The following is a 23556-nucleotide window of genomic DNA, read 5'->3' as shown; positions in this document are numbered from 1 at the left end:
GGAGCAGGGAGGCAGGAAAATGGACCATATTTATTAGGATGATTATTCCCAAAGTTATGCAACCAGAAGATGTGGCGTTTGGGGGAGCCAACTTCAGCTGAAGTGTGAGGCTGGCCGAAGACCACAGGCTTGAGGTCTCTCTTGGACTGGCCTTGCTCAGTGACAGGGCATGGACACAGTCAGCCTTGGATGCAAAAACCAGCTAATGGCCTTGTGAAACATCATATACTCAAGGAGTTGGCTAATGAATTCTTGGAAAATTGTGGGCTCAACATCTCCATGTCTTGAGAATTAGGATAAACACTGCAGTCAATTGCAAAGCATCCATGTACCCCAAACCCACATTTGCCCAGTTAGTCTACAGCCTGAGCCATAGTGTTCTCTATACCAGCCCCTGTCATCTTTCCTGAGTTCATGAAACCAAATGACTCAGTTTAATGGAATCCTTGTGACTGGGTGAGGTCACAGGACAGATGTGAACTAGTAATTCCCAACCCAAAGGCCACTCTTAAGGGTGAATTGACTTCAAATCCCTCAGATGGGAAGGTCACTGACATGGAAATCATCAGATGGACTTAGGGTAAAAGTTACTCTGATTTTTTTTTTTTAATTTCAGGTTAATGTGAGGGTACAAAGAACTAGGTTACAAAGTTTGCATTTGTTAGGTAGAGTCTCTGTTGTAGTTGTGTCCTGTACCCACGAGGTGTGCCATATACCCTTACACTGTGCCCATTAAGTGGGAGCACACCACTCCCCTTCTTTCCCTGCTCCATTGTCCCCCCTCCCCCTAACTTCAATTGAATTGAGTTTTTCTCTTATGTGGGCATGTATTAGATCAGCAGTTCTCAACCCGTGGGTTGCAACCCCTTTGGGGGCGTTGAATGACCCTTTCACAGGGTCACCTAAATACATCCTGCATATCAGATATTTACATTATGATTCATAACAGTAGCAAAATTACAGTTATGAAGTAGCAATGATAATAATTTTATGGTTGGGTGTCACCACTATACGAGGACCTGTATTAAAGGGTTGCAGAATTAGGAAGGTTGAGAACCACTGTATTAGATCATCTGCTGGCTTCATATTAGTATTGAGTATATTGGATTCTTGCTTTCCCATTCTTGTGATACTTTACTAAGAAGAATGTTTCAACTCCATTCAGGTTAATACAAAAGATGTAAAGTCACTATCTTTTTTATGGCTGAATGGTATTCCATGGTATACATATACCACAGTTTGTTAATCCATTCCTGGGTTGGTGAGCACTTATGCTGTTATCACACCTTGGTGATTGTAAACTAAGCTGTAATAAACAGTCTAGTGCAAATGTCCTTATGATAAAATGAATTTTTTTTTCTTCTGGGTAGATGCCTAGTAATGGGATTGTGGGATCAAATAGAAGGTCTTTGAGGATTCTCCATACTTCTTTCCAAAGAGGCTGTTTTAGTTTGCAGTCCCACCAGCAGTGTGAGCCCCTCTCTCCACAGATGCTCCAGCACCTGCAGCTTTGAGACTTTGTGATGTGGGCCATTCTCACTGGGCTTAGGTGATCTCTCAGGGTGGTTTTGATTTGCATTTCTCTGATGATTAGAGACAGTGAGCATTTTTTCATGTTTGTTAACCATTTGTCTGTCTTCCTCAGAGAAAGTTCTGTTCATGTCTCTTGTCCAGAGATATATGGGATTGTTTGGTCCTTTTTGTTGATTATCCTGAGTTCTCTATAGATTCTAATTATTAAACCTTTGTCAGATTTGTAATATGCAAATATCTTCTCACTCTGAAGGTTGTCTATTTTCTTTAACTGTTGTGTCCTTAGAGATGCAGAAGCTTTTCAGTTTAATTAAAAAGTCACTCTGATTTTACATCCATCTGCAAATTAAAGTTTCCTTGAGAAGGAGCCCGTATCATTGGACTTTGGCTGATGGCTTTTCTCAGGATAAGAGGAGACTCAAAACATCAAGTCTTTCTTGAAGGACAACTTGCATATTAAACACCACCTGAGAGCTGCTCTTTGAGTCCATCGCCTCCAGAGAGTGCATTTTCATCTGGAATCTCCCCAGTTCTTATATGATGTGTTCATTTTCTAGGACTGCCGTAACAAAATGCCATAACCTGGGAGGCAAAAAACAACAGAAATTTCTTCTCTCACCATTCTGGAGGTTAGAAGTCTAAGATTAAGGTATTGGCAGGGCCAGGCTCCCTCCAGAGGTCCTGGGGGAAGACCCTTCCCTGCCTGTAACAGTGTATGGTGGCTTCATCCAGGCCTTCCCTGGCTCCATCTCCAGGTGGGCTGTTTGCCCTCTGTGTGTAGGTCTGTATCTAAGTAGGTCTGTATCTAAATTTCCCTCTTATTATAAGGACGCCATTCATATTGGGTTAGGGCCCATTATAATGACCTCATCTCAACTTGGCTACATTGACAAAGATGCTATTTCCAAATAAGGTCACATTCGTAAGTACCATACATTTCTGGAGGACACAATGTGACCCACAACAGTTGGAAAACTAAAGGTCTGGAATTACAGTTAACATCACCAATTGCTATGTGATCCTGAACAGATCACTTATCATCCTTGGGACTCAGGTCCCCTCATTGGGCCCCAGGTCCCCTCCTCTGTTCCCAGGGCACCCTCATGGCCTGCAGATTCAATACTATTTGGACAAGAGCCTCCTTGCTTTCAGATTAGTTAAAGAGAAAGACTCATGGTAGAAAGGCTCTCCAGGGTGGCAGCAGCATCACAGCCCTGAGAGGCAATGCCAGGCCAGGGGGAAGGGGGTTCTGCCAAGTGGAGAACAAAGGACACTGGGACCCCCTTGCAGACCCTGCCAAGAACTTTGTGATGACAGCAGCCAGACCATAAACTTAGGAGCAGCCAGCTAAATTGGTGTACTCCTATCCCCAGATGCCAGAGGCTGCCAGCCCCTGGGACAGCAGTCACAGTAATCAGTTCTAAGGTCCAATGAGCACGGTGCACAGATTTTGGCTTCCAGAGGCACCAGCAGGTGAGACCCAGTTGGCCTGGACCACTAGTGTAATCAGCCCAGACTAAATATACCTCCCCTTGTCCAGCTTAAATATTTAGACAGCCCCGGTGTGTGTGTGCAAAGGCAATAAGTGGGTGAGAAGATTTTAGCTCTGGTGACACTGAAGGGACTTGACATGTTATTGAATCGAGGGCCACAGAAGGTGAAGCTGGGGCCACCACACATTCCAGGAATGCGGATGTAGCGCTCTCAGTGTGTATCTGAGGCTGACAGGATTTGACAGTCCCCATCTGGGAACAATAACCACAAGCCGTGCAGAGGGCTGCCCTCCCTCCCGGCTCTGCAGAGTGAGATGGTAGTGGAGGGGCAGTGCACATCCCATGGGCCCCTGCAGTACTGGGCTGCACAAGGGGGCCCTGGAAATGGCGGGGTGGGGGGCCAGAATCCCCGAATACTTGTGATTCCAGGAGCAGAGGGCTGAGGACAGAATCCATTCTGCCCCTCTGGGGGGTCTGTGTGGAATGCCACAGAGGAAGGCAATTTGGGATGCCAAGTGATCACCCAGCCGGCTGCCGAGTCTCCTAGTATGGAAGGGAGGGCTGTGGGGCCAGGGATGGCGATGTGTTTATGTCATGTTTAATACCTCGGGCTGTCTTTGTGCAAGTTGGGGAGGGGGCTTTCATCTGTAAGGTTCAAAGCACCATTCACCAACTACCTCTGCTAATCCTCACTCTGATCTGAACTTTGTTGTGTAACTAAACTGATTACAAGAGTCTGGTGAGTCAGGCCACGCTAGGTCCCTGGAACAGACTTCCTCATGCGTGGCTCCCAGCATGGCAGGGGAGCTGGTTTATGGTACAGGGAGTGTGGGAGCAGGAAGGAACCACAGGGGCCACGTTACACAGCCTAGTGTCATCAGTTTTGCACAGGTGATGTGGGGGTAGCGAATGTGAGGAGACACACCTTCTTGAGCCCCAGAATGATCTCTCTAAGCACCTCCTGGTAGTCTCCACAGGCCCTCCAAACTCAGCCTGGCTAGAACCAAACCCAGAGTCTTCCCCCATCCTGCTTTCTCCCTGGAACTGCCCTTGCCTGGGCTGCTGGGACCGCTGCCCAGGGGTGCTCTGAGGCCTGCTATCTGCTGGCTGTGCCCACCACGTCCCCTGCCAAACCCCAGATGTTGTTTGTGTTTCAGGACTCCAGAACTGCCCACCCCAATAGCTCCGGGTTTCTTCTAGGGCCCATGTAGGCCTCTGCCCCAGTCAGTCCTCTGGAGGGCCCTGTCCACTGCAGGGGACAGGGGACAGCAGTTGGTGTGGGTGGGGTGTGGGGGATGTTTGGCAATTTAGGTTGCTCGTGGTGTGATGGAGGGGCAGGCTTTGGGCCACGGGCTTCCACTGGTGCCAGAGTCCCAGATGCTAGCCTGTCCCCATTGTTATCCAGCCTCATGACATATCACCACCCAGAGCATTGGAAGCAAGATGTCTGCATCCTTCACCAGCCCAGGCTCTCTCTGTGCTGCCTGCAGGGCAGCTCTTGTATCCCCTCTTCTCTCCTTTCTAACTGCCTCAGCCACTCTTTCTGCTCTCTTGGGCGAAGCTACAGCTGTGTCACTGGTCTCCCTGCCTCTGCACCTGCCCCTTCCTGATTCATTCCCTGCACTGTGGCCTGATGATCTTTTATCCATTTATCTTGTGGCTTCTTTGTTATGCACAACATGAAGAACCTCTGCTTGACCTTCAGCTCTCAACTTGGAGGTTCAGGACCTACCCAGGACTGCTGGGGAGACTCTACTTGGCCCCTCTGCACTCTGCAACTCCCAGCACACTGTGAGCACCACCAGAGCAGTGACGTCACATGCATTGGTTCTCAGGGTCACGGTGCCCAGCATAACGCCTTGGGCCAGCTCGGTGTTGTGATACTCACCTACAGGAGCCAACCTGGCTGGATTAAGGAATACCCAGAAATGGGGCAAAGCACTCATTTGGGTCTGTCTGTGAGGATGTTTCAGAGGAGATTAGCATGTGAACCTGTGTGGATGAGGTGGGGAAGACCTGCCCTCCATGTAGGTGGGCACCATCTAATCAACTGGAGGCCTGGGAAAAGCAAAACAGAGAAAAGGCAAATTGTCTGCCCATGTGCTGGAGCTGGGCTACATCCTTCCTCTCCCAACCTTAGACATCACTCACTGCTCCAGCATGCTTGGCCTTAACACTCTAGAACTTACACCAGTGTTTTCTCACAACCCAGTTTTGGCCTCAAACTGAGAGTTACACCATCAACTTTTCTGGCTCTGAGACCTTCAGACTTGAGCTAAGCCATGCAACCAGCATCCCAGGCTCTCCAGCTTGCAGATGCAAACAGCCTGTCATGGGACTTCTCATCCTCCAAAATCACATGAGCCAATTCTCTTATTAAATCCCCTCTCCTATAGCTCTAGCTGTATAGCCTCTTCTGTCTCTCTGGAGAACGCTGACCAATACAAATGTTTAACAAATACTTGTTGAAAAAGTAAAGGATCTAGACAAACAATATCACTGCTAGGACTAGAATCGAGCTCTTCTAGTCAGAGTCACACTTACGAGTGGTCCAGCCAGGTAACTTCTCAGACCACTAGTCCTTTTTGTTTTTTTTTTTTCCCCACATTTATAGTAAGTACCTGAGTTATAAACATCTGACCCACATACAATTGTCACTTATGAATGGAGGCTATTATAGGTAATATGTAAATGTACGAGTTCCAGCTTACATACAAATTCAACTTAAGAACAAACCTGAAAAACCTATCTTGTTTGTAACCCAAGGACTGTCTGTATTTACTTTATTATTAACAAAAACAATTTAATACAAATTTACTGAATCTTCACTGTTGCCTCACATACCCATTTGTGATATAAATTATTTTTGATAACTGAGTGACAAGGTTATTTCTAAGATACCTTAGATATTTAAAATTCTATATTTATTAATTTAATTTAAGTTTTTTAGAGTCTCACTCTATCACCTATGTTGGAGTGTCGCCATAAACAGCTGGGCTCAAATGAGTCTCCAGGCTTCCAAGTAGGTGGGGCTTTAGGCACCTGCCAATATGCCCGGCTAATTTTTTAAATTCTGTGTAGAGATGAGGTCCCACTGTATTGCCCAGGTTTGTCCTTAACTTCTGGGCTCAAGCAATGCTCTTGCCTGGCCCTCCCGAAGTGCTGAAATTATAGGCATGAGCCACCATGTCTGGACAATATTCTAAAATTGCGAATCTTCTCATCTGAAAATTGAAGAATTCATATGAAGTCTAGCTTTGTGTAGATCTACTATTAAAGTTCTGAAACTGTGAGAAATCTTTGGCTCTTTTTATTGATATCTAATAATTTTACATATTTATGGGGGTACATGTTATATTTTGATATGTGTATGCAATGCGTACTGCTCAAATCAGTCAGTTCACATTCTATCACTTCAAACCATCATCACTTTTTGTGAGAATATTTCAAGTCTTCTCTGCTAGCTTTTTTGAAATATGTAGTAAATTATTGTTAACTATAGTCACCTTAACTTATTCCTCTGCTTAACTGTATGTTTTTATCCATTAACCAACCTCTCTTCACCAACCCCACTCTTTCCAGGCTCTGGTAACCATCATTCTACTTTCTATCTCCTCATGATGAACTTTTTAAGCTCCCACATGCGAGTAAGAACATGCAATATATTTACTTGTACTTTTTGTGCCCAACCATCAGTCTTTCAAGAGAGTTGAAACATTTCTGTGAAGCTAAAGAATCCTTAAAAATGTGCCAACATGGAGCAAACTCTATTTACTACATCTTATCTCTAGGAGATTATAGTACAATATAGTTGGTATACAGTAAATTCAGTGCTTTATCAAGCACTTCTTTTTTGCTAGACAGGTGTGCAAGTTGGGGGCAGAGCAGAATTGTTCAGGAAAGTAAACTGGAAGCTGTGTGGCTATGAATAGTCCCCATTCTCTCTTTTCCCCTCAAATCACTCTCAGTATTTTCACACACAGCACAGCCTCCTTTGCATCTAGGTGCAGTTGTGTGTCTGAACTATCACCACTGAGATATAAGCAGTTTGTTGTTCATAACTTCTGGGACGCCCCAATAAAGAGTAGTAGTAGATGTGAGTACTCTTTTGCTCTGCCTTGGTTCCTCCTTTTCCTCCTTCATTTACCTTCTAAGAGGAATGTGAATGTGATGGCTGGAGCCCACAGCAGGTATGGTGGATCATTAGGCAATCTTTAAGGCAGAAAGCAGTGAACAGGATGGTGGACCAGAAAGCTAAAAGAAATCTGGGTCTCCAGTGGGTTCATGGAGCCATGGTAGAAACCCTCTAGACTTCTTTTATGTGAGAGAAGAGCAAACATCTTATTGAAAGTTTCAGTCATGTCTCTGATGCTAGCAATTAAACACAATTCCTAATTGAGTCAGGGGCCAAGTGATCATCTTGTATTGGGGTCCTTCACACCTCAGTAGAGTCTCTTCCAGGCCCCCGCCCAGGACCCTCCTTCCTCCTTCCCTTTCTCGTGTTGCCACAACCCCAGCACCTCTGTTTCCTATGGGCTGCCCATGAGCAATTCCCTTCCATCCTGGCAGGATCCATCCTGTCTTACATACACAGTGATTAGCAGGGGGAATCCAAACATAAGCAAGTCCCTGCAAATGTTGCAAACACAGAGTCTCTTAGAAGTTTGGATCCTTTTGTTTATCATAGCACCTGTTTCCTGGAATAAATTGATGAAATATGACAGTTTTCTTGAAATTGCAGACACAGACAACAGCAGTCTAGGCTTCTCAGAGCACTCTGTACGGCTCTTCCAGGGGTCCAGGGTGCAAGGCAGAAGTGAGGGGACAGGAAGGGAAGTTGTTCTTCCACTAGGAAGAGGGAGACAAGAGAGCAGGAGGTGTGATGGCAGAGCTTCCCCACAGCCACATTCTGCCTTCTGCCATCATATTTCTCATACATGAGACAGCATCAGTTGCTGTAGCCTCCTGAATGTGCCGTTGCTGAGTTGTGCCCCATCCCAGGGCCTGGAATGGAGGGCTGTCCAGTGACTGCTGTGGGACATGAGAGGGCCTCACTGGGCGAGAGGTATGAGAGCCTAGAGAGGCAAATTGACTTGCCTGAGATTACAAAGCCAAATGGCATAAAATTCATTCAATTACAATTGATAATAACAACTGAGTATTATCACAATTTATTCTGTTATGAATATCCTTCTTTGTATTTTATACACATCAACTCCTTTAATTCTCAGAACAACTCCATGGGGCATTCTTGTCCCTATTTTATAGATGAAGGGACAGAGGCATACGTCCAAAGTCACTTGCTGGCTCCTGGCAGGACTTAGATGGAGGCCCCTCAGGCCATTGTTTTTCTACCATCACCCAGGTGCTTTAGAAAAACTTTCCAAATTAGAGTCATGTTTGAAAGATACTTTTGTCTGTAGTGTCCTCCTGAGACAGTGCTGAGGTGTCTGTGACAGGCCGGAGTCACGTGTAGGGTTGGGAGACAGGGTCCCAGAGGCGGAGAAAACTCCTCTTCTTCCTCCCTGCTGTCTTTGCCTTCTCCCCAGGTGGGGAGGGCCTTGATGGGCAGCTGAGCAAAGGATATTCTCTGGGGATGGTCTGACCACTGAGTATTTAAACCTGGGGACTGGGGACTGGTGAACTGATAAAGAGCTGGCATTATTTTCACAAAGAGGATCCTGCTTGAAATGCAGAGAGGGACATGTGGAGTTTATCTATGACATTGTCTGGCAGTAGCTCATTTACAAAAGCCATTATCAACTATTACCCCCTACTTTCTCTTTCTTGAAAATGTAGGTTTTAATATAAGTATCGTTTACCTACATAACAGACTATCTCTATGTTTACGATTCTGAAATATAATCTGATGCTCTAAGGGGAGAACTTCTTGGGATTATGACATTCCCTGTGACACCACCACAGGTGAGTGCTCTGGGAACATAAAAGTTGATCTGGCTTGAGTCACTAGGGAGACACTCCTATGCTGGTGGGGTGACCCATGTTCAGCCTGCTTCATCGGACACTTTTGGAACCCCCCCATATCATTTTTTAATCTCTACTCAGTCCCTGTGTAATCGCATATCCTTGAGTGACATCTTTTCACTTACGATTCCTACATTTACATGCTTACTTGGCATGTCTACGTAGATGTCCATTGAACATCTCGAACTCAGCATGTCCAAAACTGAACTTCTTATAATCTCCTTGAAGATATCTTGCCCCCCAACTTTCTCATCTCATTTAAGAAAAATGAACTTTCTAGATTTCAGACCCCAAAGCTTGGAACTATGCTTGACTTCTCTTTTTCTCTCATACCTGAAAAATCCTATTGGCTTGACTTTTAAAATACTAATACTTCCAGAATCTGACCACATTCCACCATTCCTACTGCCACTACCTTGTCGGGTCACTCTCTTCTCTCACTTGGATTGTTGCAAAGACCTACTAATTGACCTCCCATTTCCACTCCTTTTTTTTTTTTGAGACAGGGTCTCACTCTGTCACCCTGGGTAGAGTGCCATGGCATCATAGCTCACAGCAACCTCAAACTCTTGGGCTCAAGCCATCCACTTGTTTCAGCCTCTCAAGTAACTGAAACTACAGGTGCCTGCCACAACGCCTGGCTAGTTTTTTTAGTAGAGACAGGTCTGGCTCTTGCTCAGGCTGGTCTTGAATTCCTGAGCTCAAGCTACCCTGAGCTCAAGCAACCCACCTGTCTCAGTCTCCCAGAGTGCAGGGATTACAGTTGTTGAGCCACCACGCCTGGCCCCACTTCCATTCTTGGCCTCTTTGGTCTGCTTTCAACATGGCAGCCAGAATAAACCTGCTAAATGAAAGTGAGAGCATGCCGACCCTCTGCTCAGACCCTCCTGGTGCCTCCCTAACTCTCAGAAGGAGGCCATAGGTCTGGCTCTGGCTTACAAATGCTATATGACCTTCCTCCCTCCTTGCCACTGCACCCATTGCGGACTTCACCTTCTTCACCTGATCCTCACTGTTGCTCCACCCCAGCGTCCTTGGGTTTCCTTTAGCACGGCAGGACCGCAGCCACACGAGAGCCTCTGTACTTGCCATTCCAACCTCTTAAACTCCACCCAAACCCTTCCTTCCCGGCCGTACAATGAGCTCTCTTACTTCCTTTGGGTATTTCTCAGAAGCCACCTTCTCAATGAGGTCCTTTGGTCATCCCATCGAAAATTCTACCTTCTACTGGCATTTCCTATTCCTTCCTCCTGAGGCAGACACAGTTGTTGCTTTGTCCACATCTTTTCTGGACAGTGTACTCACCCTGTGAAGTGTCAGCTGCCAGTCTTGCCAGTCCTCAATGTCTTGCTTTTCTGGAGAATTGCCTTCCACTAACAGGCACTGCCTTGGTTGGGAAGTCTATTCTCTTCTCCACCCACCGTAGGGAAGCCCTCAGCTAATGACTAAAAGACATGGGGACACAAAAGGCTGCTTCCCTCACCTCAAGGAGGTCATAGTTCTGCAGTCTTATATGAATATCCCAGAGTCCTCTGTGAATCAGCTCTAAGACCACATCTTGCTTGCCTTTTCCCATTTACTACTTGCATCCTTCCCTTCCTTTCATCTGAGATCTCTCCCTCACCAACAAAGCCAAACAAAATAAAACAAAGCAAAATCACTTGCACTGAATCCCTGCCTCAGGCTCTGCTTCTATGGTACTCAACCTAAGACTTTTCTTTGTTATTTTTATCTTTGAAGTGATCACCTAACTAACTATATTTTTATTGTTGTCCATCTCCCTCACTAAAATGCCACTCCACAAAAGCAGTCACCCTGCTTTGTTCACTGTTACAGCTTTAGTATCTATTTTTTTTTTTTTTTTTTGTAGAGACAGAGTCTCACTTTATGGTCCTTGGTAGAGTGCCGTGGCCTCGCACAGCTCACAGCAACCTCCCAACTCCTGGGCTTAAGCGATTCTCCTGCCTCAGCCTCCCGAGTAGCTGGGACTACAGGCGCCCACCACAACGCCCGGCTATTTTTTGGTTGCAGTTTGGCCGGGGCCGGGTTTGAACCCGCCACCCTCGGTATATGGGGCCGGCGCCCTACCGACTGAGCCACAGGCGCCGCCCTAGCTTTAGTATCTATTAATAGAATAGGACTTAGTACATAGAAGGGGCTCAGCGAATATGTGTTAACAGAATGAATGAGTCCTTCTATCCCTGTGAGTCTGGATAGATAGCACAAATCCTGATCTCATTGCTCAAGTCCTGGACTCTAATTCTATTGCCCACAAACTCTGCCCATTTTCTCACCTACTTTCTCCAGCCTATTAAGGTGGCTTCTGATCCCAGTGGCTTCCCCTGCCCTCTCTTGGGTGATTTCCCAGTAAGCTACGTCACTTGGTTGTTAATCCAAAGGCACCCATCAGCTTCTTGTTGTACTAATTGCCTCCCATCGTCTGCCCACACAGTCTCAGAAAGATCATAAGGTAAGCCAGAGAAATCTATTCATCTGCATCTAAATGTGATTTAGAAGCTAGGTAGATGACTTGGGTGCTTGCAGGGGTAGAAGGCACCCAGGTGAGGCTGTTCTTCCTCGTTAGAGAGATCAGAATGTGCGATAGAGACGAGAATGGCCACAGGCAAGGGGAAAAGCTCTCTTTCCTCCTGGGTTGTAAGCCTGCCAAAGCAAGCTGAGAGCCATTGTCTGACTCATGCTAAAAGTTAACTTTGGCATAATTCCAAGAGGTTATCTTAGGGCTTTGCTCCATCAAGGCTGCAATGCTATCACCCAAGAGTGATTAAAGGTCTAGAGATATGGAATCAGACAATCCAGGTGGGGCTCAAATATTGGAGGTTCTGCATCCTTGACTGGTCAGTGACCTAGTTACCTCGTTGGGCTCAGTTTCTGATCAGCAAATGTTCTTTGGTTTCAATAATAGCAAATGTTTAACCCTGCTTTTCATGCGTCAAGCCCTGTTTTGAGTACTTGCTTTATATTAACTTATTAATCTTCTAGTAACCCTATAATATAGACACTCATATGTCCTATTATTTTGCACATTTTTACAGAGAAGGAAATAGTGCCACAGAGGCCAGGCATGGTGGCTCATGCCTATAATCCTAACACTTTGGGAGGCCAGGGTGGGAAAATCGCAGGAAGCTAGGAGTTTGAGACCAGTGTGAACAAGGTAGTGAGACTCCCATCTCTATAAAAAATAGAAAAACTAACCAATTATGGTGGTAGCTTGTTTCAGCTACTTGATAATACGAGGCAGGAGGACTGCTTGAGCCCAGGAATTTGGGCTATGGTCACACCACTGCACTCTAGCTCAGGCAACAGAGTGAGACTGTCTCTTTGCACCTCCACCCCTGCCAAAACAAAACCAGAGGTACACAGAGCTTAAGCAAGTCGCCTAAGATCAAAAAATGAATCAGTGCTGAAATTGGGACTTGACTAAGTTTTCTTACTCCAGAATTTGGACTTAGTTGAAGCAAAAGGAAATTTATTGAAGGATATCGGGTATTGCAGAATTAATGGGCATCCAGGAAAACAGGGCTCCAAATAGGGAGGTGCAAAGGTACTCTAGAGAGCTGGGAAAAGAACACTAGGAAATGTCTAGCAGAAAGTCTCATCAGGATGAATAAACTCCCACCATCTTTTGTCTGCTTAAGCCCAACGTGGACTGGTCTAGCTCAGGTCATGTGCCTCTCCTTTGGCTCAAATGAAGAAAATAACTCCTTGAAATTGTTACTTATTGCTACATAACAAATAACCCCCAAATTTAGTGGCTAAAGAAAATACTGAACATTTGTTATCTCACACAATGTCTGTGGATTAGGAATTTGGGAGCAGCTCAGCTGGGTAATTCTGGATTTGGGTCTCTCATGAGGTTGCAGTCAAACTGACAAGAGAGGGCTGTAGTCATCTGAGGGCTAGACTGGGGCTGGAAAATCTGCTTCAGAGAATTCTCTCTTCTGTGGCTGGAAAGTTGGTACTGGCTATTGGTGGAAGGCCTCAGCTCTTCCCTGCTTGATTCTCTCCAAGGGGTTTCTTGAGTTCCTCACAACAGGGCAGCTGGTTTCCAGAAAGCAAGGCAGATGCAGCTCTGTCTTTTATGATATACACTATTGCTACAATTTCTTTTTGGTTACATGGCTCAGCCCTATTCAGTGTGGGTGGGGACTATCAAGAATGTGAATGCTAGAAGATGGGGGTTATTGGGGCCATCTTGTCACATTCCTCAAAATAATAATTGAGAATCGTTAGGAAGGGGGAATAGATGCTGCAAAGCCAAAACAAAAACCAAACCAACGTGTGGACACACACAAACACACCAGATATATGCTAGTTTCCTACAAGTAAAATGGGAAAATAGTAGCATGTATTCACACGGTTGTACAGGGAATTCGTGCTTAGTTGGACACTTGGCACATTGAAATCAATAAGTAGATGTCAGTTATTGTTGTGGTCATTGTTTGTTATGGTTATCAACTTGCTAGTCACCTTTTGCTTTAATTAAATTCGCCCAGTCAAGTTTCAGTGATGCTTTGGTCCTAACTGGCATTTGCATTATTCACTTCTCATTGACTTTTGATCCCATAGTTCTCAGCACCAACTGCAACCAAGGTCTCTGGTTCTCACCGTTTCACTTCCCCACCACATTGTCCCACTTTGCTCCTTGTTTCCTGAGAATGTGTGAACTGCTCCTTGCTGACTTTTCTTTCTTTAAAGTCTTATCTTTACACAATTTCTTATCCTTCATTATTTCTTTGAAATTCTGTGTTGTCAGAATTTAGATGTTACCAAGCCTTAAAAAGGGCTCCAGTGCCAGTAGCACAACCCCAACCTGGCCTGGGCCAGCTAAACAACTACAACAAAATAATAGCCGGGCGTTGTAGCAGGCACCTGTAGTCCCAGTTACTTGGGAGGCTGAGGCAAGAGAATCACTTAAGCTGAAGAGTTTGAGGCTGCTGTGAGCTGTGATGCACTCTACTGAGGGTGACATAGTAAGACTCCGTCTCATAAAAAAAAAAAAAAAAGTGTTAAAAAGAAGGAACTCTAAATTTCTTTTCTGCCACTTACATAGATGCAGAAGGTGGGCATGCCCATGAAAAACATAAAAATCATTACTATAATCTCTAACATTAATGCATCATTTTACAGTTTAAAAAATAATGTCATATTTATCACGTGGCAACTCTGGTAGTAGACTTAAATCTATTTAAATTCTAAAATCCTTCTGAAGCTGCATGAATTTGAACTCTCAAGAGTACACCCCAAGGCGCTAGGTAATCGTTTAGTCTTTGTGGTCATTATAAATGTTATTCTCCCATATCTAAAATCCTGCTTGCCCTATTCCAAGAATCAATTGCTCACAATATGGGCAGTACACACAAATTCATTCATTACGTTATTTTTAACAAACATTTTAGAAGAATCTACTAGGGACCACTTCCTGTGGTAGGTGCTGAGAATACAGCCATGAGTAAAGCTAACACCTTCTCTATTCTCATGGAGCCCCAAGTTTGCAGGGCTGGAAGGATGGCTGGTGGGTAACCGTGAAGGGGGGCGGGGGGCTAGGTGAAAGAGATATTAAACCAATTATTACACAAATATTTCATTCTGTGATGTAACTCTACTTGCTGCAGAGGGAAAAACACTGGGTGCTAGGATAAAGTTCTACAAATTTTCTGACCAATTGCCCCGGCCCTACGCTCCCCAACTTGGCCTTGCCCTGGGCGGGCCCAGGAGGAGGGGCTGACGCTTGCAGGCCTTCCCCAGCTCCCAGGCCTGCGCGATTCCTCCCTGGTTCAGCCCATGAGAGGCGCTGACAGGAGACTGGGGACTCAGCAAGTGCACAACTCTGCTCTTCCTCTGCCGGCCTCGGCTGGTGTCTTTCTTCTCTGTCATCCCTCTGTGGCCCCAGCTCCCACCAGTCACGCCTACTTTGGCTCTGGTCCCTCCTGCCTCGGCTGTGGTCCTCCCGTCTCCTTGCGGGGCCTCTGCAGCCTTAGGGCAGCAGCATTTTCCTGCTGTCACAGATTTGCGGTTGTGTCACCGTCCCCTCTTGCTCCTCAGCTCTCCCATCACCCCTGTAACTAAATCCCCAGGGCGAATTCCCTGGGTTAACTGCAGAATGGCTTCCATTTTCCTAGCTGGACTGGGACAATAGAATTATGCTTTGTGTTTCTTTCATTCTGCCTACGACGTTTGTTGAAGTGCGTGTTCCTGCCGTGGAGCCAGGTTGTGACTTCCTCACAGACAAGCCTGTCTTGGTCATGGCAAAGGAGCGCAGCCCAGGGCTGCAGAAGTAATGGCTGATGACGCCCAGCAGAAACAACCCAGGTGGGACTGGGACAGCCATAACTGTATTCATTTCTTCACCTTCTAGATAAGGAACTTAACCTAAAACCTCAAGTTTCCTGATTTTGAGCCCGTTTGGAACCTACTTGTTACCTCCGGAAGTAGGTAAGTCCTAAGTCCTCGGAATCACTCCACGCCTACTCCCAAGTTTACCCCGCTTCACAACCATGCAAGCAATTATTTGCCCACTCCATGAACCATAACTCTGACCTCTGAAGTGTGCAGGTTTTTGTAGTGTCTTACATGGAGTGAGGGGACAGAACAGAGGTCTCAAGTCCAGGGGATCACCTGGCAGCAGGATCAGGAAGCAACTGGGACAGGAGGTCAAAGGGCAGGAAAGGGTGAGGTCCTCAGAGTTGTCACCTCCAGCCGTGACCTTCCACTTCTGAGCCCCAGGCCCTCCCTGTCCACAGTGCCGCGTAGCAGCAGCAGGCTTCAATCTGGTCATATATTTTCTTGGTCTGGAATTGCTGCTGGAGCCCAAGGGAGGATTAGGACAAGTCAGCATTTTCTACCGGATACAAATGTTTCTCTCATCTAGCCCTTCGCGCAGAAAGCCTGACCTCCTCAGAGATGGCAGCCAGAAAAATCCACACTCCTCATAATCCTACAATTTCCCACTAATCAGATGTCTAGACAAGAACGGTCTCTGCCCCCTTTCCTGTTTGCAAATCTGCTTTGACAAGTCATATCCTCCCGACAATACCATTAAAATGTTCCTTATTTGCTCTGTGGGCCTTCTGAGACCTGGTTGCTGGAAATGCTATCAGTTCCTAGATCAACACAATTCTCTTGAAATCATGCTTTGATATTCCTCTGCTTAAATTTCATTCTCTTGAGGGGAGCTCTGTTAACAAGGCAATTAGTATCGCTTTGAATATAAGTAGAGTACTGTGGGGTTTGCGGCCAGATGGCCCATGAGCTAGACTCTATTCAGGGTTATGGTGACTGTGGAGAGAAAGTGATTCTCACTGTAGCTCTAACCCATTTAGACAACACAATGTGCTGCTTTAACTTGGTGGGGAAAACAGTGGTGAGAGAGGTTTCAATTTCCATCCATCCATTAGAGACCAGAAGAAGCTGTCATTTCTCCTCCTTGGTATGTTAACTATAGCTAGCAAGAATTGCAAAATCACATAAGGAAGGCTTAAAGCAAGATTGAATTTTTATACAGTGCAGTATTTTAAAATTAGCAATGGAATAATGAGGATTGAGAGCTGTCAAAAAATGAAATTTCCATCTCACTTGAGGAGCATGGGAACCTGAGCACTGGGTACATAGGCCTCACCGCCCCCAACTCCTCCCAACCCCATCCGAACCTCTCCTTGCTTTAGCCTTTACCGATCTGGGGATGGTAACATCCTCACAGTCAAAGATGGCTGCAACAGCTCCCCTCCACATTGAACAAATAGTGTCTGCATTCTTTAAAAGCAGCACGAGCATATAGAATTGGATTTTGGAGCCTCTCTACTTGGGTTCAGATGCTGGAGGTGTAACTTCTCCGTTTTCTCATCTGTAGAATGGTCGTAATAGTTCCTACCTCTCAGGTGTAGTGAGGATGAAATGAGTTTGTATATGTGATGTGCTCAGAGCAGTACCTGCTGTGTAAAATGTGCTAAATCAATGTTGGCTGTAGTACAAATAACCTTATAAAAGTTTTAGAATTCCAACATTATAAATGGGTATAAGGTGAACAGTAAATAAATGCTCTTTTTATTTCTTATCTGCAGGCTCCTAGTTTTCCTCCCCAGAAACAACCAGCTACCAGTTTATTAGGAATCGCTCTAAAGATACTCCCAGTATCTTTTTTTCTTTTTTGCAGTTTTTGGCCGGGGGCAGGTTTGAACCCGCCACCTCTGGTATATGGGGCCAGCACCCTACTCCTTTCAGCCACAGGCGCCACCCGATGCTCCCAGTAGCTTCATGTATAGATGTAGATCTCTGGGTAGAAATACAAAAGGAGAGAGAAAGCTATAGATAGATAATTCCCAATTTAAAGCAACAAGAACAGCAATAGTAGATACTATGCCCTGGTCTGTACTTTAACAAAAAATGTACATTGAAAAGATTTGCTATAAATAAAAATGTATTTACAATGACAAGATTTTTCCTTGTCAGTCCCTATAGATCCAGCTTATTCTCTTTACCAGCTGTATGGCAGCCCCTTCGTCTGGGTTGCACGTGGGGTGATTCATTTAACCAGGCTCTTGGTGGCTGATAAATAGTGTCTCACCATCTTTTCTTTGGTCACTCTTGTCCCTACTCTGTGGCTTTTTCTTTTTCTTTCATCCTGGCTAAGTGGATGCACCCTTCCTGAGTCTCTTCAAGGGGAAATGGATGCAGATGCTTGCATCTCCTAAAATGATCAGAGCTCTAGTTAGCTCCAGACGTGCCCTGGGCTCCATCTTCAGACTGCCACCCCAAACAGCCATGATCGAAGAATTCAGAACACCTGGGTCCTGTTGGACTTAAAAAAGGTTACCAAATTTTAAAATAGATTTAAATTATCTTCAGGCTGTTTTTTGAGGAACTGTCCCAAGAAGATACAAATTGAATATGTATGTAATTATGGATTACAGACATTATGCACTGAAGATACATTTGCACACGCAGCTTGTTTTTCTGGTTTTGGGAACCCAAAGAGCAAGGCATTTATCTTACCTTCTGATTTAGTTCTTGGGTTTTTTTTAAGTTGCTCTAAAAGAACATTTAATTTTAGCACCATAATAATGAGGTGATAATAGTGAATAATAATGGCTCAACAGTCTCTGAAATACAGGAATTTCAGTGTAAATGACAACAGGCATGTAGAATATTGTCCAAAAGGTCAATAACAGGATATGAAGAAATGGTCATGTTTCAATTCCTTTCTAGGATGGAAAACAGCAGCTTTTTTTTTTTTTTTCCTGAAAGCTAAGCCCTGAGGCAAAATTTTGAATGTTGGTAAATTGTTGGAAATATCAAAAGGTCATCTGGGAGGCTACTATGTAATAATCAAAGGTCAAGTTTCCAGCCCACACTTGAACTCCAAATGACTGCTCCAGCACTAGGTGCTGTAATCTGGCTACTTGACCTCCATAAACCTCAGTGACCTCATCCCTGAAATGGGGGTAAAGTGTCCTGTGAGAACCAAGGGAGAGAAGTAAGAGCCCTGCGGTGGGCCTGGCCAGGCAGCGAGCACGTAGAGCGCCTGATGTCACTCTGTCCCTGTGCTCTCCCAAGCCGGGACAATGGGAAAGAGCTGGCTTCCTTTCATGCTTCTCTCTGCTTTTCAGTTTTGTCTTAGTGGGATGGTAGTGAGGGAGCTGATCTCACAAAGAGCCAGTGTCTGTGGGCTTGGTGATGTCTGGGAGGCTGAAACGGGGTCATGCCAAGTTTTCATATGGTTTTCATATCACCAGGCTTGTTTTGACTCCTGTGAGCTTTCTCACCACATTTGCTCTGGAAGAAAGGAAGTGCAGCAACCTGAGGCAAAGTTGCATGTGCAGAGACGGATGGGGTACAGAGACCTAAGAGAGGCCTCCGGGGCCTGTGCAGAACTTCCCAGAACTGTCCCGCCCCTCCCAGGCACCAATGGAGCTACCTTCCCAGCCTCCCAGCTGCTGGCATGTTCTGGCCTACGAAGGCCTGAGCACAGTCTGTTCTTTCTTCCCAGAGGAGGATGGTGGGAGAGCTTGGCAGGCAAACAAAAGCCATTAGCAACGAACGTCTGAGCTGGCCCAGGCTGCAGTATTTGGGTCTGTCTGCTGAGCTGAGGTGGGCTGAGCCCTCCATCAGCTACCTTTTGACAACTATGCCCTAGCTCACCTCCCATTTGGGCAACTGCATTGTCCTGAAGTTAAGGTGGGTAAGGTAAAGCAGGCCCCTCCTGGGTGCTGAGTAAATGGGGTGAGCTCCAGATGTAGTTTGTGGGTACTTTGTGATAACAATGATGATGATAACGATTAACAATTAAGTCAAGAAATATTAATTGACCTCCAACTGTATGCCTGGCATTGCTCTAGGCCCAAACAAAACAGCTAAGGTTTAGCAGTGTTTTTCAACCTTTTTTTATCTCACGGCACCCTTGAATCTATAGTTAAACTTCTGTGGCACACTTAAAATATGTTGATCAATAAAAAAGAGTAAAAAATATATACTCACTGTGTTTCAAACTTCTTTCAAAAATAATTTAATTAATGATCTTTAAAACCTTTTCACAGCACACCTGCTGAAAATCCCTGGTATATTGTGTTGTTACTCTTGCCCAGTACTTGTCACGTCATCTTAATTGGTTGGCTCATTAGCCTTGTGAAGTAGATATTGCAATTACTCCTGTTCTTCAGATGAGGAAACAGAGCCTCAGAAAGATTCAGCACTTGCCCCAAATACCATCATTAACCACAGGTGAGCCACAGGTGGGGCGGTGGGTGAGGAAATAAAGCCAGAGCCCTGATCGCATTGTGCAGACGAGCAACTGTCTGCCACCACCACCTGTCACCTGCACCCCGAGACTTGGCTTAAGTGATGCTGCATTTAACCTTGTGAAGTCCTGTCCAGCTTGTGAAATCCCAGCTCTATCAATACAGTGTCCTGTTTGGCTCTCAGCCCTTTGCCCTCTGACTTTACCCTTTTCATTTCCACCTACAACTGCGGCTTTCCCCAAGCTGAGGGAGGGGCTCTCAGCCCCGGAGCATGGGAGCCTGGCTCCCCACCCCAATCTGGCAACCACTTCTGATTATAATACTTAGCCCTCATCTTGTTTTGAAACTAAGCCACCATTTCTGCAGTTACCAGTATTTTTCTGCAATGGGCTGTGTGTTGCTAGCTGTGAGGCTGATGATATGAGCCTAGACTTCCAAGGACAACTACCTGGCCACAGCTGGCTGAGAATGAAGACAGGAAAGAAGTGAGAAGCAGGCTTGAGACATATGGAGAACCTATGAGATCCACCTTTAAATTTCCCATTAAACAAGCCCATACATTATTTCATTTTTAAAATTATCACATATCATCACAATAGTTTTTATTATAATTGTTGAAATCACTTGCCTTGTAGAGTTAATGAAGTAAGTCTTAGAGAAAGTAAGGAACTTACCAATCACCCAGCTGGAAAAAAGTAGAGTTAGGATTTGAACCCATACATTTATTTGGATCCTTAAGCCAGCTGAATTGAATTGAGTTTGTCATTTATTTTTTTTCCAGGAAGTATGCTGACTAATTTGAAAAGAAAGGTTCTTTTCCTATCCTTCCTAGAAATCCTACTTATAGACCTGGCAAAGCGAAAATCAGCCCAGCCAGTCTTGTCTTGTTCCTCCTGTGCTCCTTAGCTGAGACAGGGCTTTCTCTGAATTAGTCTGACAGACAGCATGAATTAGTCTTTAGCATCAAAGAGTGACACCTGGGCTGGCACAAGCTTGAATAATGAACCAGGGATTGAGGGATTTAAGTTTCAGAGGAAGACAGCTATGAGCGGAGGTCATTGCTGACCTCTTCTTTCTGTGGAAATTCATTTTCATATTTTTAAGCAATTAAACATCTTCTGTGACATTATGGCCAGCTTGATACCAGGTAAGCCATCAACTTTCCCAAAGCATCCTGTGCTGACCGGGTGCAGGCTTGTGACTGTTAGCTCATGTTCAGTAAATCATGCAGCCAAGAAGGGAAACTCGAAGTCTTGCAGAAATTAGGGCAAGACGGTCCATAAATTTTTACTGACTTTACTTTTTTCACATAAGTAAGTGTTTAATGAGGTAGGAGAAAGGTGTCATCGCAGGTTTGGAATTATTCTCTGGAATTATTCGCAGGGGGAGGAAAGCCGTTATTTACCTATTCCAAAGCACAGGTGTGAGAATCCTATTTCCTGGCAGTTCAGATGTCTGGTCTATTTCCAGAAGGGGTGACCTCCCATCACAGAAGGAAGGGGCTCAGCTGGGGGCTTTGTAGAGGATACTTTATTTTTTTGTTGTTGTTGTTTTTTTTTTTTTTGGCCAGGGCTGGGTTTGAACCCGCCACCTCTGGCATATGGGACCGGCGCCCTACTCCTTGAGCCACAGGCGCCACCCCGGCTGTAGAGGATACTTTAGAAACCTAACATCTGTCTATAAAAGTACTTGAATTTTCACCTCTCCCTTCCTCACATACGTTGTAAAGGAGAGGACGGCAGTGGGTGGGTGCGAGGAGCCGGCCCAGTCTCTGGTGACTGGCAGGATCGGTTTGGGCCGTGGGCTTGTATATCCTGTTCTTTTTCTTTCTATGCTCTTCCAACATCTAGCCTTGGCGGCTCGGCTAGTCCCTACTCTTGGCTTCACCCCTGAGCCCACATTCATCTGCACCTACAGCGGTACCTGGGGAGGCACTTACTGAGCACGCAGCTGGGGCTGTCCCGATGCACAGCTTTGAAAGCTCTACTCACATTCATTCCACATGGTGTTCTAAAGGTGCCCTTTATGTAGAAAACAATGTAAATGGGGCCCCCAGAATCAAGCAACTCAGTGACTGCACTCAATATATATTGCTGATGAGGTATGAATGAATGAAATCATGGTTAGATGTGCTTTGGCTCCTCTCCTTGGACACACAAGGTTCTCCTCACCACTCAGTTGTCTGCTCTAGCTTGTCTTCTCCTGACACATACCTGACATTCAGTAGGCACTCTTTAAGTACTGACTAGATGGTGTCAGCCTCTAGATCAATTCTGTTCCCAGGTCTATCTGCTTTTCACTTAGGTGATCTGACTGCTTATTCTAGTTTCTGGACAAGTTCTGCTCAAGAAGCCAATTTTTCAGGTTTGCTGGGCCTCACCATCCTCCTTCTCTAGATTTGTGGCCACCCAGGGTTGGCCCTCACCACCCACACCATCTCTCCTTTACTACCAGCTCATCCCATATGTGAACTTCTGCCTCTGGAACGTCAAGGCACTAGGATCAGTGGTCATAGCTTCTTTGTTTTTCTGTGAAGTGAACCATCATCATTCAATGGTTGACTTCAATTGTGGCCCACTTCTGGCATTAGCTGTAGACACAATGTTTCTTCTCTTAATTCCTCTGGCCCTTCCGTCCCTTTGGAGTGCACCTCTCTTGCCAGTGGTGTGCAGAGAGGGCAGCCGACTGTTGTGCCAGACTCTTGTGCACGTGGCAACCTTGGGTTTCCCCACTGAGTTGGGGTGTTTGCAGATATCAAGACTCAAGTCTAAAGGCCCCAGCTTCCACGTCCTTCCAACGCCTTCCAACATCTTACTTCCCACTTCCTCCTAACAATATTCCTTCTGCCTGGGCTGCTGCTTCCATCCCCTCCGTAATGTCACCTCCTTTCCTCCTTCAAATGCACCCTCGCATCCAAATGTCATCCATCCTTAAGGTTCTGCTCAATTTCTAGCTCCTTAAAGAAGCTTCCTGTGGCCAATCCAGCACTTATTGATCTTATTCTTTCTCCTTAAACATAAGTTGACATGATTTTTATGAATTGTAACATATCATCCCTCCTTTCCTTTGTAGATCTGGTCTTCCTCAGTAGACTATAAATTCCTGAGGCAGGGAAAATGCCAAACCATTTCAGTGACCTTCACATTGACTCACCTGCACGTGGTGATTTAAACAAATAAACCTGACTGATCGGCATCTGAGTTAAGTGCTTTGTATTTCTGGGGTATGATTCCTGGGAAATTTCCTCTTTTTAACATTTTAAAAAGCATCAACTTTTTAAACTTTTCAGTGTCACGTTGATGAGAACAATTGAAGGTAAGTGTGTTTGCTGAGGAAGTAGAATGAACTTTCTGTCCAAGACAGAAATAGAATCCTTTCTTCCAACCCCCTGCTGGAGCCCTTACCTGTACATAATTGTCACATGGGCAGGACATATGAAGGTTCTGTTGATGATTAAAGGCTCAAGTGGAGCTGTGGCATTTGTCAACAGCCCTATTGTGAAGCATTATTCCTCTTCTGAATGGGGCTGGCATTATGTAATAGAAGGATGGAAGGCAGAAACAGCAAAACACCAAGAAATAGGCAGATGCTGCTTTTCCTTTTGTAAGCCCCTTGCAGAGCATCTTGCTATGACTGGAGTTAAACTGAATTCTACTTCACAGACTCAATTCTGAGTGGTTTCCTCTTCAGGCCTTCGGACTTCTGGGTAAAACAAAGAGATGGTTGAACCAAATGATTAGGTTAAATTCAAACGGTGACCCTCTGTCCCCATCCTCCAACGGGAATAGGCTGAA

The 23556-nt window shown here is 45.3% G+C and overlaps 1 long non-coding RNA gene across 1 annotated transcript; it reads left to right on the top strand.

Annotated features, from left to right (window-relative positions):
- The first annotated feature begins 11282 nt into the window (after window positions 1–11282).
- Window positions 11283–19706, top strand: LOC128576135 (uncharacterized). Its single transcript, XR_008377251.1, has 3 exons — window positions 11283–11481; window positions 15388–15464; window positions 19562–19706. It is a non-coding gene; the product is annotated as an uncharacterized LOC128576135 (long non-coding RNA).
- The last annotated feature ends 3850 nt before the right edge of the window (window positions 19707–23556 follow it).

This window comes from Nycticebus coucang, chromosome 23, assembly GCF_027406575.1.
Source record: "Nycticebus coucang isolate mNycCou1 chromosome 23, mNycCou1.pri, whole genome shotgun sequence".
NCBI classification, from domain to species: domain Eukaryota; kingdom Metazoa; phylum Chordata; class Mammalia; order Primates; family Lorisidae; genus Nycticebus; species Nycticebus coucang.
The sequence above is the reverse complement of the archived record's forward strand: the minus strand, read 5'-3'. Positions and strand labels throughout refer to the sequence as shown.